This window comes from Piliocolobus tephrosceles, chromosome 1 (genome assembly GCF_002776525.5).
Source record: "Piliocolobus tephrosceles isolate RC106 chromosome 1, ASM277652v3, whole genome shotgun sequence".
Taxonomy (NCBI): domain Eukaryota; kingdom Metazoa; phylum Chordata; class Mammalia; order Primates; family Cercopithecidae; genus Piliocolobus; species Piliocolobus tephrosceles.
In genome coordinates, this window is record NC_045434.1 from 197905194 (window position 1) to 197922544 (window position 17351).

Sequence of the window (17351 nt, forward strand, 5' to 3'; positions counted from 1 at the left end):
GCTGAGATCGCGCCACTGCACTTCAGCCTGTGCGACAGTATGAGACTCTGTCTTTAAAAGAAAAAAAAAAAATGGGTCTTACAAAGTTTTCCATCCTCCTTTCCTAGAATGACTTCCCCACTGATGTCCTTGAGGACCCACAGCAGTGCTCCACACCCAGTCCCGTTCGTCCTGTACAATAAGGCCACATAAATCTGGACCCTTATATGTGACTACAATCACATTAACCTCTACTGAAATGCTCACTGCCACATCGTGCTTCAGGTCAAGCTCAAGTCTCACTACAAGAATTCAGTTACCTTGCCGGGCGCGGTGGCTCACACCTGTAAACCCAGCATTGTGGGAGGCCAAGGAGGGCGGATCACGAGGTCAAGAGTTCAAAATCAGCCTGGCCAATATGGTGAAACCCAGTCTCTACTAAAAAAAAATACAAAAATTTGCCGGGCATGGTGGCATGGGCCTGTAGTCCCAGCTACTCGGGAGGCTGAGACAGGATAATCGCTTGAACTAGGGAGATGGCAGTTGCAGTGAGCTGAGACTGTGCCACCGCACTCCAGCCTGGGTGACAGAGTGAGACTCTGTCTCAAAAAAAAAAAGAAAAAAAAAAGAAGAAGAAGAAGAATTCAGTTACCTGTCCTTTCAATGTCTTTTTTTTTTTTTTTTTTTGAGATGGAGTTTCACTCTTGTTGCCCAGGCTAGAGTGCAATGGTGTGATCTCAGCTCACCACAACCTCCACCTCCCAGGTTCAAGTGATTCTCCTGCCTTAACCTCCCGAGTAGCTGGGATTACAGGCATGCACCACCATGCCCAGCTAATTTTGTATTTTTAGTAGAGACGGGGCTTCTCCATGTTGGTCAGGTTGTTCTCAAACTCTTGACCTCAGGTGATCCACCCGCCTCTGCCTCCCAAAGCACTGGGATTATAGGCATGAGCCACTGCGCCCAGCTGCCCTTTCAATTTCTATCCCAGCTTCTCAAACTCTGATGTCAACACAACTTACTAGGAGATCTTGTAAAAATGCAGATTCTGATTCAGTAAATCTGGGGTGACAACCAAGATTCTGCATCTCTTACAAATTCCCAGGGAATAGCAAGCCTATACCATGTATTTAACAATTAATCATGATTTGCCTAAAGGGAAACAAAGTACTCAGAGAGAGGACAAGAAGCACCTACTTTAGATAAGATGACCATGGAAGACCTCTTAGACATAAAGAATGAGAAGGAAACAGCCATGCAAAGAGCCAGTGTGACAAGACTGCCATGAGTACACGAGAAAGTGGTGTTGGCAGGGGCCAGATCATGAAAGATTTTCTAGACCAAATTAAAGTGCTTGAATTTTATGCAAAGAGGGAACAATTTATTCATAAACTTAACAAATGTTTACCAAGTACCTACTATGTAGAAAAAAAGCATTTAATACAACGTTTAACAGCAAGGACTGAAGGCAGAGTGCCTGGTTTGATATATTGATTCTTCTACTTAAGTATGAGTGTGATATTGGGTAAGTTACTTAAACCTCTCTGGGCCTCAGTTGCTTTATACGTATAATGGTTGGAAGAATACCTACTTCACAGAGTTATCATGAATATAAATGAATTAATAGATGAAAAGCTCTTAAAATATTGCCCAGCATGTGGTTAAGTGCTCAGTAAAACAGTATGTGCCAGAGAACATATTCCTGACTTCATGGAGCTTCCACTGGTGGGAGGGAAAGGGGTTAAGGAATGCCAGAACAGGGTAACAGGATACCACTGAAGGGTTTTGATGGGTGAGGGTATATAAGGGCAAATTCTGATTTCCATTTAAGACAATAAATAACACTCTGCCATATGGAAAACAGGTCAGAGGCATCAAACTGATAAAGAATTGAAGCTGGGTGGCCTCTTGTGGTAGTTGTGGTGAAATGTGCTCTGGATTAGGTAAAAGCAATGGACATGAAAAGAAAAGGGTGGATTAAATTGAATTGGGATAGCATAATCCTAAAGCCACGTGGATGGTTTGGATGTGGAAAGCAGGAGAAAGAAAGAAATCAAGTAACTCCTACCTACCTGCTTTGAGCAACTGGGTCAAGGAAACCTCAAGATGGGAGTAAGGGTAGGCCTATACTTTGCTGGAGGATGGAAAGGGAAATAAATCCCTTTAAGAGATACCACAGATCTATAACCCTGGCATTTACATCTTGAAAATACTTCTCGGGTATGGAGGGCTATAATCCAAAATTAACATTGTTTGCCTCAGGACACATCTGGGGAGAGGTAGGGACAGGAGATTATTTTTATTTTTTGAGACAAACTCTCGCTCAGCTGCCCGGGCTGGAGTACAGTGGCGCAATCACAGCTCACTGCAGCCTTGACCTCCTGGGTTCAAGTGATTCTCCCACCTCAGCCTCCCAAGTAGCTGGGACTACAGGCACATACCACCATGCCTGGCTAATTTTTGTATTTTGTTGCCCAGGCTGGTCTCGAACCCCTGGGCTCAAGCAATCTGCCCACTTTGCCCTCCCAAAGTGCTGGGAGTACAGGCATGAGCTACCATGCCCAGCCTGGGGGTATTAATTTTATATATTTGTGTCCTATTTGTCTTTTTATAACAAGCATATTTTTCTTTTCTATTCTTTGTAGATTTAAAAAAATTATTTTTTAATGTTTTTACATGATAATCTCATTACTGTCTCTAATCAGTGCCAAAATGTTAAACTGCTTAAATATAATAGAACTTCTTTTGAATAAATGCTAAATGCAAAGTAGTCATTCAAAAACTACTAGATGAAATAACAAAGGGAATTAATGTCACTTGAGTTCCTTTTGAGTACTTTTGTTACTTGCTTGAAGTATATGCTGAAGATGGAAACAAAGGCTTTAATCTGTAGGAAAATCAAATCTGAAATATCTCAGCCAGAACCACTTTTTAAAACAAACTGTCAGATGTACAATGACCAGACTTTCCATCTAGGCACAATAGACCCATGACGAAAACGAGTTCTGCTTGTTCACATTCACTCATCAAAAGCCTAAAAGGAGGAACAAAGTCTATTATCTCTTCAGAATAACTAATAAACTATATAATTTAAAATATTGACTGTCTGGAGGCAACATCTCCTTCTTTTTACAAAGGGGTCATCCTTTTTCTTACAAATTCTTCATCAAAGACATATTCTTTAGTGGGGGGAAAACCTGAATGACAACAAATGAAAGAAAGAAAGAAAGAAAAATGACCAAAGCTACAGTCCTTTTATCCTAGTCTGGATCTACCTTGATTGTATTCCCTATAAGTATCACCTACAATAAATCAAAATGTCACCAAAACGGTCTGGAAACAAGTTAAAAGCTACTATTTATTGAGTAGTGTATTTTGCAGTTGACATGCACTATATAAAACTAGTTTCATGTATTTCACAATAACCATATGAAATTAAGGGTTGTTTTCCTCATGTTTCATATGAGTTTCAGATGAGGAAACTGAGGTTGAGAGAAGCTTAGTAATTTGTCGTAAGTCATACAACTGAGGAGTGTCAAAACTGAGGTTTAAACTCCAAGGTCCATACTATCTACCAACCACTATGATAGTTTCTTCCACCAAAGCAAAGAAGGAGATGCTAGAATCTCACCTGTTTGATCTCAAGATTCTTACAGAACAACCACCATCTCACTCACAGACATTACTATCAAGTAAGATAAATGACCTGAGCTACGACCCATAGAATGTAGGCCACAAATGTTTTAAATTTTCTAGTAGCCATATTAAAGACGTAAAAAGAATACTTGCTTTGACAGCATAAATACTAAAATTGGGTCAATTCAAAATAGATTAGCATGGCCCCTGTACAAGAATGATGCACAAATTTGTGAAGCATTCCACATTTTTTTTAAAGTAAAAGAAACAAGTGGGATTAAATGTTTTTATTTAACCCAATATATCTAAATTCATTTCAACACATAATCAATAAAAAGTTATTACATTTTCTTTGTACTACATCTTTAAAATCTAGTGTATATTTCATAATTATAGTACATCTCAACTCAAACTAGACATACTTCAAACACTCAATAGCCATGTACAGGTAATGACTATTGTATTGACAGCACCCGTCTAAAGAAAAGGCCTCTGTGGGCACCAATGTCATCAAGACCAGGTACTAAGGATGATGTACCTGACTCATTAACTCAACATTCAAGCTCTCAGAAACTTTTTTTTTTTCTTTTTTCACTGTCACCCAGGCTGGAGTGCAGTGGCGTGATCTCACCTCACTGCAACCCAGGTTCAAGCGATTCTCCTGCCTCAGCCTCCTGAATAGCTGGTTACAGGCACATGCCACCACGCCCGACTAATTTCTGTATTTTTAGTAGAAACGGGGTTTCACCATGTTGGTCAGACTGGTCTTGAACTGCTGACCTTGTGATCTGCCCGCCTTGGCCTCCCAAAGTGCTAGGATTACAGGCGTGAGCCACCGTGCCTGGCCTGAAACTATTTATTCTTATTTCAAACAAATTTTAACGGTTTATCTGGTATACTGAGCCACAACAAATTACAATAGAAAATTAATGGGCAGGGCCTCAGCTACTCAGGAGGCTGAGGCAGGAGAATGGCATGAACCCAGGGGACGGAGCTTGCAGCAAGCAGAGATAGCGCCGCCACACTACAGCCTGGGCGACAGAACGAGACTCCGTCTCAAAAAAAAAAAGAAAGAAAAGAAAAAGAAAATTAAAGGAAATAGGCTGTATCAACAGAGCTAAGTTGGCAAAGGAAGAAATACAAAATACACACACACATGCACGTACGCACCAATCCACACATGCACATACACAAAGGAGATTTAGGTTCAAAAAGCACAATAGCTGAGGCCATTTAGCAGAAAGGCAAAAATAGTCTTTTATGCCTCAATGGCTCCCGAGGCCATTGCAGCATTACTGAATTTATATTCAGAATGTTGACATTAATTGGCAGTTAAACCCAGCATTTTCAGGTTTTTTTGACATGGAGTTTTGCTCTTGTCCGTCAGGCTGGAGTGCAATGGCATGATCTTGGCTCACTGCAACCTCCGCCTCCCAGGTTCAAGCGATTCTCCTGCCTCAGCCTCCTGAGGAGCTGGGACTACAGGCACCCACCACCACGCCTGGCTAATTTTTTTGTATTTTTAGTAGGGACAAGGTTTCACCATGTTAGCCAGGATGGTCTCGATCTCCTGACCTCGTGATCCGCCTGCCTTGGCCTCCCAAAGTGCTGGGATTACAGGTGTGAGCCACCTCGTCTGGCCAAACCCAGCATTTTCAAAAGTGAAGGAAGCATTAATATATTTTAGAAATATTTTCATAGCCGGGCGCGGTGGCTCAAGCCTGTAATCCCAGCACTTTGGGAGGCCGAGACGGGCAGATCACGAGGTCAGGAGATGAAGACCATCCTGGCTAACAGGGTGAAACCCCATCTCTACTAAAAAATACAAAAATCTAGCCGGGCGAGGTGGCGGGCGCCTGTAGTCCCAGCTAACTCGGGAGGCTGAGGCAGGAGAATGGCGTAAACCCAGGAGGCGGCGCTTGCAGTGAGCTGAGATCCGGCCACTGGACTCCAGCCTGGGCCACAGAGCGAGACTCCATCTCAAAAAAAAAAAAAAAAAGAAATATTTTCATTTAAAATAAATTTCAGAACTCTATTATTTTTGCAATTTTTCTATAAATCTAAAACTATTCTATTGGTTTCTGTTTTTAAAAAAATAAATTTGAGGCCTCTAGTAAGACCAGGCAGTTCCTCCTATAGAATCAACTCTGCCTGTCATAACAGCTATAACTTCCAGACAAAAACAACCACCTGAAGGCACTGGACAGTGACAGAAGAAGGCAAATATTGGAAGGGAGTTGGCAATTGGAGGAAGGGAACTGCACTGGACAAGTTTCCCCAGTTTGTATCTTTTAGCCTTGTACCATGCAGGGCAGCTAAAACCCCAATGGAAAATTCACAGTCCTGCTGACTTTAAAAACCAAAAAACAGTCTAGAGCAACCATTACCATTGGAAAGAAAATAAAAAGAGAGAGAGAGAGAGAGACGGAGAACCAGCAAGGGGGGGCCCTAAAGTCTGCATAAATCTGTCTAAATCTCTAGCTGATCCGTGAAACACACATGCACAGAGCAGGGTCCACGTAGGCCAGCTAAGAGAACTGAACTGAAATATAAACTGCCACCTACTACGGGGGGACAGTTTTGCAGCTTGAATTCAGCTAAGTTAATCAATTGCCTGCTTTAGAAAAGAAAATCAATGCTCTTAAGAGTGGCATAACAAAATTTATATATATAAATTATCATTTATCATTTGTAATATTCAAAATACAATCCAAAATTACTCCCCATAAGAAGAAACGGAAAAGCCTGACCCATTCTCAAGGAAAAAAAAAAAAAAAATGTAATCAAGAAGACTACCCTAAGATGACCCAGATTCTACAGTTTGCAGTCAAGGATTTTAAAGCAGTTATGGTAACTATGTTCAAATACCAAAAGAAAAATATGCTCATAATGAAGGACGATGGGAAATCTCAGTAGGGAAAGAAATCACACACAAAAACGTAAATTCTAGAATTAAAAACTACAATATCTGAATTATTTTTTTAGATTGGCTTAACAGTAGAGTAAAGAAAAGAAAGAAAGAGAGAGGGAGGGAGGGATAGAGGCAGGGAGGGAGGGGAAAGAAAAGGGTCTGTGAACATGAAGACAGAACCAAGAAATTATTCAATTTGAAGAACAGAAAAAAAAAGCCTCAAAGACCTACGGGAAAATATTAAAACGTTCATATTTTAGAGTTCCCGAAGGAGATAATAAAGAAAACAAATATTTCAAGAAATAATGGCCAAAATTTTCCCAAATAAAGACGAATTTACAGATTCAAGTTTCACGAACATCAAGGAGATTCAATATAAACAACGCCACAACTAAGTATATCATAACTGAAATAACAAAAAGCAAAAAAAAAAAAAAGAAAATCTTCACGCTAGCTAGAAAAAAACTAACACACGGCATACAAAGGAATAATAATTTGAATGACTGCTGAATTCTCATTCGGAGTAATGGAGGCCAGAAAACATGGAACGCCTTTTTTTTTTTTGAGATGGAGTCCTGCTCCACCCAAGCTAGAGCACAGTGTCATGATCTCGGCTCACTGCAACCTCTGCCTCCCGGGTTCAAGAGATTCTTCCGCCTCAGCCGCCCCAGTAGCTGGGGTTACAGGCACGCGCCACCATGCCCAGCTAATTTTTCTATTTTGAATAGAGTCAGGGTTTCAGTATGTTGGCCAGGCTAGTCTTGAATTCCTGACCTCAGGTGATCCACCCACCTTGGCCTCTCAAAGTGCTGTGATTATAGGCATCAGCTACCGCCCTCGGGCCTTTTATTTTTTTTTTTTAGACAGGGTCTCCTTCTGTCGCTCAAGCTGGAGCGCAGCTCTCACTGCAGCCTCCATCTCCAGGGATCAATCCATCCTCCCACCTCAGCTTCCCAAGTAGCTAGGGCGACAGGCACTTGCCACTATGTCCAGCTATTTTTTCTATTTTTTGTAGAGACAGGTCTCACTAGGTTGCCAAAGAGGGTCTCCAACTCCTGGGCTCAAGTGATCTCCCACTTCAGCCTCCCAAAGTGCTGAGATTAGAGGCATAAACCACCATGCCCAGTCAAAAACATTTTTTTAAATACTGAAAGAATGGCCAGGCAAGGTAGCTCATGCCTGTAATCCTAGCACTTTGGGAGGCCAAGGCGGGCAGAGTGCCTGAGCTCAGGAGTTCAAGACTAGCCTGGGCAACAACGGTGAAACCGTCTCTACTAAAATACAAAAAATTAGCTGGGCGTAGTGGTGTGCACCTGTAGTCCCAAAACTACAACTCAACTCAAAATTCTATTTCCAGCAAAACTATCTTTAAAGAATGGAAGAGAAGTAAAGGCATTTTCAGATGAAACTATTTAGAATGTGAAAGTTTGGCATTAAATGACTTAATTTCAGAAACATGGAACACTAATTTGTGTTTATTATATTAAGCCATGATTACTTTATTTAAAAAAGCTCACGACTGTAATCCCAGCACTTTGGGAGGCCCAGGCAGGTGGACTGCCTGAGCTCAGGAGTTTGAGACCAGCCTAGGCAACACAGTGAAATCCCATCTCTACTAAAAATACAAAAGAAATTAGCCAGGCATGGCAGTGTGCGCCTGTAGTGCCAGCTACTTGGGAGGCTGAGGCAGGAGAACTGCTTGAACCCGAGAGGCAGAGGTTGCAGTAAGCCGAGATCACACCACTGCACTCCAGCCTGGGCCACAGAGCAAGACTCCATTTCCACAAAAAAAATTAAAATTAAAATTAAAAAAATAAAAATAAAAAAGAAACATGCTCCTTTATAATTAGTTATTCTCATTTTGGTTACATCAAAAAAAGTCCATCTCTGGCTGGGTGCAATGGCTCACACCTGTAATCCCAACACTTTGGGAAGCCAAGGTGGGAGGATCACTTGAAGCTGGGAGTTTTGAGACCAGCCTAGACAACATAGTGAGACCCCGTCTCTACGAAAAAACAAAAAAATTAGCCAGATGTGGTAATATACACCTTCAGTCCTAGCTACTCAGAAGGCTTAAGCTGGAGGATCCCTTGAACCCAGGAGGTCAAGGATGTGTAGTAAGCTATGATCTCACCACTACACTCTAGCCTGGATGACAAAGTGAGGCCCAGTCAAAAAAAAAAAAAAAATGCATCTCAAACTTTTTCGTTGTCTAGCCCTCATTTTAAAAAAATATCTGCTAACTGAAGATAAATTCACTAACTGCCAGGGTCTTCCTTTGTGTATCAACTAAAGACAAGTATGTTGGGGAATGGGTGAAATTCTTCTGCAAGTCAAAATGCAGCAAGCCACTTTCCTTAAGGGCAGTTTTAAAATACACATTATACTGTAGTATAGACTAGATTCAGAAAGAATCCCAACAGTACAAGAAAACGATGAAATGTTCAAGAAATTAATACTCTTCTTCCCCATCTGTGCTTAAGGCAGCTACCTAAATTTAGTGGGTGAGAGCTATTTCTGTTCATCAAGTTCTCAGACCAATTTTAACTACACATTCCACCAAGAGTTCAGTAGTAGAGTCAAAAATCCAATTTTTCCCTTTGTAAAAAACCTAAGTTCTGCAGAAAGTTTTTCTTTTTAAGAGATTACATTCCAGGTGAAGTGTGAAAAAAAAAAAAAAAAGATTACAGTTTAAGTAAACAAAAGGAAAATAAAGAAAGAATTCGAGAGTAAATGAGATATGTGGGGGACTTTTAAAACAGAATTACTTGACATGCACAGAAAATCGGCTGTAAGGATATATATCACAATATTGCTTAATAGCCAAATTTCAGACCTCTAAATGACTAAGAACAATGGATTGATGAAGATGACAATAAACAATGAAAAACTGCAATCATGAAAATGCTATAGAATATTTCATTAACACTATAAATTAGGTCTCAATAAACATGAGTAAATTAATGAATCTTCCTCAGATATTTTAATTTTGGATTATGTATTTTTAAATGTTCATTAAAATATATTACAAAATCGGTCAGACACTGTGGCTCACACCTGTAATCCCAGCACTTTGGGAGGCCAAGGTCAGGTGGATCACAAGGTCAGGGGTTCGCAACCAGCCTGGCCAAGATGGTGAAACCCTGTCTCTACTAATAATACAAAAATTAGCCAGATGCGGTGGCGTGGGCCTGTAATCCCAGCTACTCGGGAGGCTGAAGCAGGAGAATCGCTTGAATCCAGGAGGCAGAGGCTGCAGTGAACCCAGACTGTGCCACTGCACTCTAGCCTGGGTGAAAGAGCAAGACTCCGTCTCTCTATATATATGTATTACAAAATCAGTTTCTGTAAAAATTATATATTCAACACTGTATTTCAGCTGTGAAAGTTAACATTCAGAATTCTTGTCTATCTTCTTGGCTGGCCTAAAACTTCAAATATCTGAATAGTATAACAGAGCAGGATGTTTCTTACTTAAATATTTTACTTCCGATTTCAATGCACAGGTTCCTCAAATATGAAGAAGGAAAATTCTATAAATTTGACTGGCTTTAAAAAAAAAGAAGAAGGCTGGGCGTGGTGGCTCAAGCCTGTAATCCCAGCACTTTGGGAGGCCGAGACGGGCGGATCACGAGGTCAGGAGATCGAGACCACCCTGGCTAATATGGTGAAACCCCGTCTCTAATAGAAAATACAAAAAACTAGCCGGGCGACGAGGCGGGCGCCTGTAGTCCCAGCTACTCGGGAGGCTGAGACAGGAGAATGGCGTGAACCCGGGAGGCGGAGCTTGCAGTGAGCTGAGATCCGGCCACTGCACTCCAGCCTGGGCGGCAGAGCAAGACTCCGTCTCAAAAAAAAAAAAAAAAAAAGAAGAAGAAGAAGAAGAAGAAAGGTTCTGTGTCTGCTTTATTTTAGACAGAACAAACAAAATCTTTCCTTAAACTTTCTTTCAGGAGTTAATTTGGGAAATAACACATATTCTTTCTGGTCAAAGAATTCACTCCTGAAATATGTTTTCTTTCTTTGGCAAACTGCCTCCATTATCATGAAGAATTTGCATTGGCTCTATTTTTATTTGTTATCTAATAGATTGCTTCTAATTATAAGAATTTAGTTCTCTGGATCTGATGTTGGAATCTCGGGTCTCAACTTTCTGCGTAGGCCTAAGCTTCAGCCAAGCCTAAGGCTACCTTGGCATATAAAATAATACAAACTAGACTGAACGTCACCTCCAAGAAACACACCCACTTTACAGATGAGATAGCAGATCAATTAGGATACACAGAGGACTTGATCCTGGCCTTCCAGTTACATAATTTTAATATTCTAGTTCTCTAAACCAATCTGTTAAGTTTAGACCAATAGCTATATAGTGAGCAGCTAGTTACAAAACCCAAATTACATGTCTCAAGTTCAATAACTGAGTACTATTTTTATCTCTGGTATTTTACTATGAGGTAATATAGAACACAATAACAGAAAATACTTAATATGTTCTCTCTTACATGCTTATATTCCCATACTATGCATACCAATTTGCCCAAAAACACTAATAAATGCTTACTGAATTAATGAATTATCCCCTATATATAATGGTTTGTGGTGGGGGTAGATACAAAAGACGAAGAAAATAGTCCCTTTGTCTTTGGAAGAACATAATTTTTTAATTTACAATATCAAAAGAAGAAAAAAGAAAATAATCCCTTATCCCTGATCTCTGGGAATTTACATTCTAACCTGGAACAAAAATGTAATCAAAGGTGATTCAGATGAGTGGCAGAATACGAAAATGCACTAACTGCCCCAAACAGTAGGCAAGAGTAGTTCTGCTAAGGGAACGACAAGGTCAGAGAAGGATTCAGAACAGATTTCAACTTAGGCTTGGAGAACATTTAGTTTTATGAACTGACCCCTAAAACCCCGAAATATGTTAAGCTAAACTTTTTACAGAATTAGTTGTATTCCAAAGTATTTATAGTAAGATACGCCATAGATGTGTGTATACAGTTCTTCTCTTCAGAAGCATAGCAGTTCGTAAGGGCTTGAGTGTTTAGGCATGCTTGCAAAGGGCTCTAAGAAGGAGCACAGGAGTTGGAAACAATTATTGTAAGAATGCTCTGGCCGGGCGCGGTGGCTCACGCCTGTAATCCCAGCACTTTGGGAGGCCGAGGCGGGCAGATCACAAGGTCAGGAGATCGAGACCATGGTGAAACCCCGTCTCTACTAAAAATACAAAAAATTAGCCGGGCGCGGTGGCGGGAGCCTGTAGTCCCAGCTACTAGGGAGGCTGAGGCAGGAGAATGGCGTGAATGCAGGAGGCGGAGCTTGCATTGAGCCGAGATCGCCCCACTGCACTCCAGCCTGGTGGACAGAGTGACACTCCGTCTCAAAAAAAAAAAAAAAAAAAAAAAAAAGAATGCTTTAAGGGACTTTTCAAAGTCCTTATTTGAGAAGGACATGTGCTGTGACCAGAAACAAATTTACTCCATCATTCCGTTCTACTACAATCTCTCTAACCAGCCAATCAGAAGAAATCCTATTACCATTTAGCCACATTGAGATCTGCTTTAATGGTTAAAAATGGAATAAAGCAAGAAAATACTAAGTAAAACAGATGTTTCTTACAATTTACAAAGATGAGTCCAGCCTCACAGTAAAAATATGTGACAAAGTCTCAAGGATAAAACCAACTCAAAAAAACAAAAAAAGAAGAAGAATTGGTGTGAGGAAAATGACAAGGTCAAGAAATTAAAGAAGCTAATTTATAACCTCCTCTCAAAGGGAGGCATAAGTAGCTATGCTTCACATACAAAGCCACTTTTTAAAAATTTGTGTGCTTGTTTTACAGAAAGATTCCTTATAATTTTTTTAAAGATTCTTTTTTTAAAGAGGCAAAGGCAGGCAGACTATAGGACGAATCAGTTTGGTAAGTGAGCCAAAAGTAAGGAGGGAAAAAACAGATCTGAAAGCACTGGCTGATCTCATTAGCTTTGCTTAAGAAACTTTATAGATGTGACTTCACTCCTGGATTACACGTCTATATTTAGTTTATACCTAATATGGATAAAGTCTTGAACCAACAGCCATTTCCTCTCTCCACAAAAAGAAACTTCCTTGCTTTTTTTTTTTTTTTTTCTATCAACAATGCAAAGTATAGACTCCTCTGAAGAGGGAGGAAGGGAGAAAGGGAGGGGGCAGAAAGAAAAGAACTCAGAAAAATAATCAACAAATTAGTATATGATTTTTATTAAACTTGAATCATTTAGACATTTCTCAATTGGAAAACAATCCTAAAATCAAAATATGTGAGGCCAAGCACAGTGGCTCATGCCTGTAATGGGAGGCCAAAGTGGGAGGATAACTTGAGCCCAGGAGTTCAAGACCATCTTAGGTGACACAGTGAGACCTCATCTCCACAAAAAATTAATTTTAAAAAAATTAGCTGGGCATGGTGGCACTGAAAGTCCTCGCTACTACTCAGGGGCCTAAAGGAGGAGGATCACTTGAGTCCAGGAGGTCAAGGTGGCAGTGACCTGTGATGGCACCACTGTCCTCCATCCTGGGCAACAGTGAAACCCTGTCTCAAAAATAATAATAATAATAAAAATTTTTTAAATGACATTCAAGTCAGGTTCCTTAACGAGTTTATAAATAAACCCTCTAAAGTACTTTATAAAATACTAATTAACCAGGCCCCCAAAATGCAAAGAGGTGAGGTAATGGAAATTTTAGTTTCCTCTCAAATTTTACCAAGAGAACTGAAAGCAACCAAACTCATCTAATGAACCATCTAGGCTCACGAGTTGTTAGTATGTTTTAGAAATATCCTAAAATACACTCTGAATTTTTTTTTCAGGGTGACTGAAAACAGAACATAAGAAACTGTTAGGAAAACATTCAAGTTTCAAATAAAGAGAGAAAAAGAACATAAAGTTCTTGATTCAAGTTCTGAAATCCCAAAGACGTTAGTACAAATCCCAGTACTGCCACTTACTGGCCCTGCAACCATACCCAAACAATGATCTCTCTAATTCTCATGTGTTAAACAGTACTGATAGCACCTATTTCAAAGTTTATATGAGGATTAAATTAGCTAACACACATAAAAGGCTGGTACACTGTGCCTGGCCCCATAGTAAGCACCCAATGCTATCTATTATCTCATGACCATTATTCTGGCTTTAATAGGGAAACAAAAACTTACTGATCATTTATTTTGTATCTGTTTATTCTGTATAGTGATAAATTAAGTAGCTTCAGAAAAGTTATAGCATTATTATAAAATGAAGATTTTAAAGTCACTTCATGATTCTTACATTATATTTTTTTGTTTTTCTTTTGTTTTGACACAGGGTCTCACTCTGCCACCCAGGCTGGAGTGGAGTGGTGCAATCACAGTGGCTCACTACAGCCTCAATCTCCCAGGCTCAGGCAATCCTCCTGCTTCAGCCCCCCAGTAGCTGAGACCACAGGCATGTGCCACCATGTCCAGCTATTTTTGCTTTAATTATCATTTATAGAGATTATATCTACAAATTACAGACATGCTAAAGTTTTTTTTTTTTTTTTTTTGAGATGGAGTCTCACTCTGTCGCCCAGGCTGGAGTGCAGTGGCACGATCTCGGCTCACTGCAACCTCTGCCTCCCTGGTTCAAGTGATTCTTCTGCCTTAGCCTCCCGAGTAGCTGGGACTACAGGCACATGCCACCATGACTGCTAATTTTTGTATTATCAGTAGAGACGGGGTTTCACCATCTTGGCCAGGCTGGTCTCAAACTCCTGACCACCTGCCTCAGTCTCCCAAAGTGCTGGGATTACAGGCGTGAGCCACCGCGCCCAGCTGACATGCTAATGTTTTAAGCTTTATTATCCCATTGTGGTATAAGGTGAAAAATTCTAAAAACAACAGTAATCTTAGAGTCTAGAAAAATTAGGAGACTTCATTTTTACTCCTTAAAAATTACTAAATATAAAACCTGTAGATCTACACTATCTCAACTTCTTCCAGACAAATTAAATAAAAAGAGCTTAATCTCTTCCTCTCTAGATGTGTTAAAAATATAAGCACATCTACATTTCCTTTAAAGAAAGTATTAAAGGCTAGTTAATATATGACCTGTTCAACTGTAAAGATAAATACCACAACAATCAAGAAATAGTGAAATGTGGTAGAACAGGAAGCCAAAATCCATAATTAAAAAATACTTTTACTTTGGGAGGCCACCGCAAGGGGACTACTTGAGCTCAGGACTTTGGGACCAGCCTGGGCAACACGGCAAGATCCCTAGATCTTAAAAAAATAAAAATTTTGGCTGTGCGCGGTGGCTCATGCCTGTAATCCCAACACTTTGGGAGGCCAAGGAGGGCGGATCACCTCATGTCGGGAGTTCGAGACCAGGCTGACCAACATGGAGAAACCCTATCTCTACTAAAAATACAAAAATTAGCCGAGCATGGTGGCGCATGCCTGTAATCCCAGCTACTCGGGAGGCTGAGGCAGGAGAATTGCTTGAACCCAGGAGGCAGAGGTTGCAGTGAGCCGAGATCGTGCCACTGTGCCCCAGCCGGGATGACAGAGCGCAACTCCATGCCACAAAAAAACTATATATATATATATATATATATATATATATATATATATAGTTTTTTAAATTAAATTTAAATTTGTTAAATTAAAATAATATATATTATTTTATTTAAATTATACATATTATTTTAATTAAAAAATTTTTAATTAAGCGTACTTCTACAGAACCAATAAGATCCTATGTCATAAATTATTCCTCTTCTTTTATGCTTTCACATTTAAAAAAAAGAGAGAGAGAGAGAAACATTCTCACTAGCAATAGACTCTCAGCTTTAGCTATAAGTCCAGAAAGAGCTGCTGAGGCCAATGGACTAAGATGGCAGAGTCCAATCTGACTGTCCTTTAGTTACCTAGTGAGTGTCAACAGGATCAGGGTTCACTAAAGTTAATTCAGGAGCAAATTCAAGCTTAACCTTGAACTTTTTTGTACTAACCCTACTCTTTTGATGAAGAATGAAAAGTTCCCACCTGGTTGTAGCGGCAGTCTGGCAGATGCTTCTAATCCTGGAGGTTGAAACCACATATGGTATATTGGAATATATAAACTAACCATAGGCCAAGCCAACATGGTCTTAATTCTGCATTCCTAAAGGCAAAATAGTAAGCAAACAAAGCTTACTATGAGTCAGACTCTAAGGGCTTTTCTTATATTAACTCTTATAATCTTTACAAAAGCCCAAGAAGATTATCCCAGTGGAGACACCTAGCAACTAGCAAAGGGTAGAACTAGGATTCAAACACAGGCCACATGGCTTGGGAGTCCACACTCTTAGCCACTACATCAAGCTTGTCCAACCTGAGGTCCGTGGGCCACATGTGGCCCAGGACCACTTTGAATGAAGCCCAACACAAATCCATAAACTTTCTTAAAACATTATAAGGTCTCTTTGCTTTTTTTTTTTTTTTTTTTTTTTTTGGCTCATCAGCTATTGTTAGTGTATTTTTTTGTGTGGCCCAAGACAATTCTTCTTCCAATGTGGCCCAGGGAAGCCAAAAGATTGGACATTGCATACTATAACAGCATAACACTAAAGATCCAGTCTTCCATTATGATGACTCAATTGCCTACTTGAAGTATTAATTCTAATGATCTTCAACTCCAAAAGAAACTACTTCAGCACCTAGATAGAAATACTGGCTGGGTGTGGTGGCTCGCACCTATAATCCAGCACTTGGGGAGGGCAAGGTGGGCGGATCACTTGACACCAGGAGTTCTGGACCAGCCTGGCCAACACAACGAAACTCTGTCTCTACTGAAAATACAAAAACATCAGCCAGTTGCAGTGGCCCACGTCTGTAGTCCCAGCTACTAGGAAAGCTGAGGCACAAGAATCACTTGAACCCAGGAGACAGAGGTTGCAGTGAGCTGAGATTGTGCCACTGCACTCCAGCCTGGGTGACAGAGTGAGACTCCGTCTCAAAAAAAAAAAAAAAGAAAGAAAAAGAAAAAACCAGTCTGCGCAACATAGCAAGATCTGGTCTCTTAAACAAAAAAAAAAAAAAAAAAAAAAAAGGTGCAATGGCTCATGCCTATAATCCCAGCACTCTGGGAGGCTGAGACAGGCGGATCATTTGAAGTCAGGATTTCAAAACCAGCCTGGCCAACATGGTGAAATGAAACCCTGTCTCTATTAAAAATATAGGCTGGGCGTGGTGGGTCACACCTGTAATCCCAGCACTTTGGGAGGCCAACGCGGGTGGAACAGAAGGTCAAGAGATCAAGACCATCCGGGCCAACATGGTGTAACCCTGTCTCCACTAAATATACAAAAATTAGCTGGGCGTGGTGGCGCGTCTATAGTCCCAACTACTCGGGAAGCTGAGGCAGGAGAATAGCTTGAACCCGGGAGGTGGAGGCTTCAGCGAGCCGAGATCGCACCCCCTGCACTCCATCCTGGCAACACAGCAAGACTCCATCTCAAAAGAAAAAAAAAATTGTTTTAAATTAAAAACAAACATTGGGAGCGCCTTTGTTCCTTCCGGCCTGCCCGGGCGGGTGGCCAGCGGCTGGGACCCAGGCCCGGCCGCTGCCCAGCTGCGGCAGGTAGACTCGGTGGCCAGGCAGCTCCGTTTGGGGCGGCTTCCCGGGGCCGGCGGGGTCCCCCTCCCTGAGGAGCTCTGGCTCCTCAGTGGCAGAACCAGCCCGGGCCAACGCTGCGCCCAACAATTCGGTTGTCGGCCGGGGGCCCCAGGCTTGTGGCCGCCCGCCTCTGGCTGGAGGGCTGAATTGAGTCAAAA

The 17351-nt window shown here is 40.9% G+C and overlaps 1 protein-coding gene and 1 non-coding gene across 2 annotated transcripts in view; one reads left to right on the forward strand and one right to left on the reverse strand.

Annotated features, from left to right (window-relative positions):
- CLIC4 (chloride intracellular channel 4) overlaps positions 1-17351 on the reverse strand; it is a 99120-nt gene that overhangs the window by 58109 nt on the left and 23660 nt on the right. The window lies entirely within an intron of this gene.
- LOC111547801 lies at positions 3765-3867 on the forward strand. Its single transcript, XR_002733228.1, has one exon. It is a non-coding gene; the product is annotated as a U6 spliceosomal RNA (small nuclear RNA).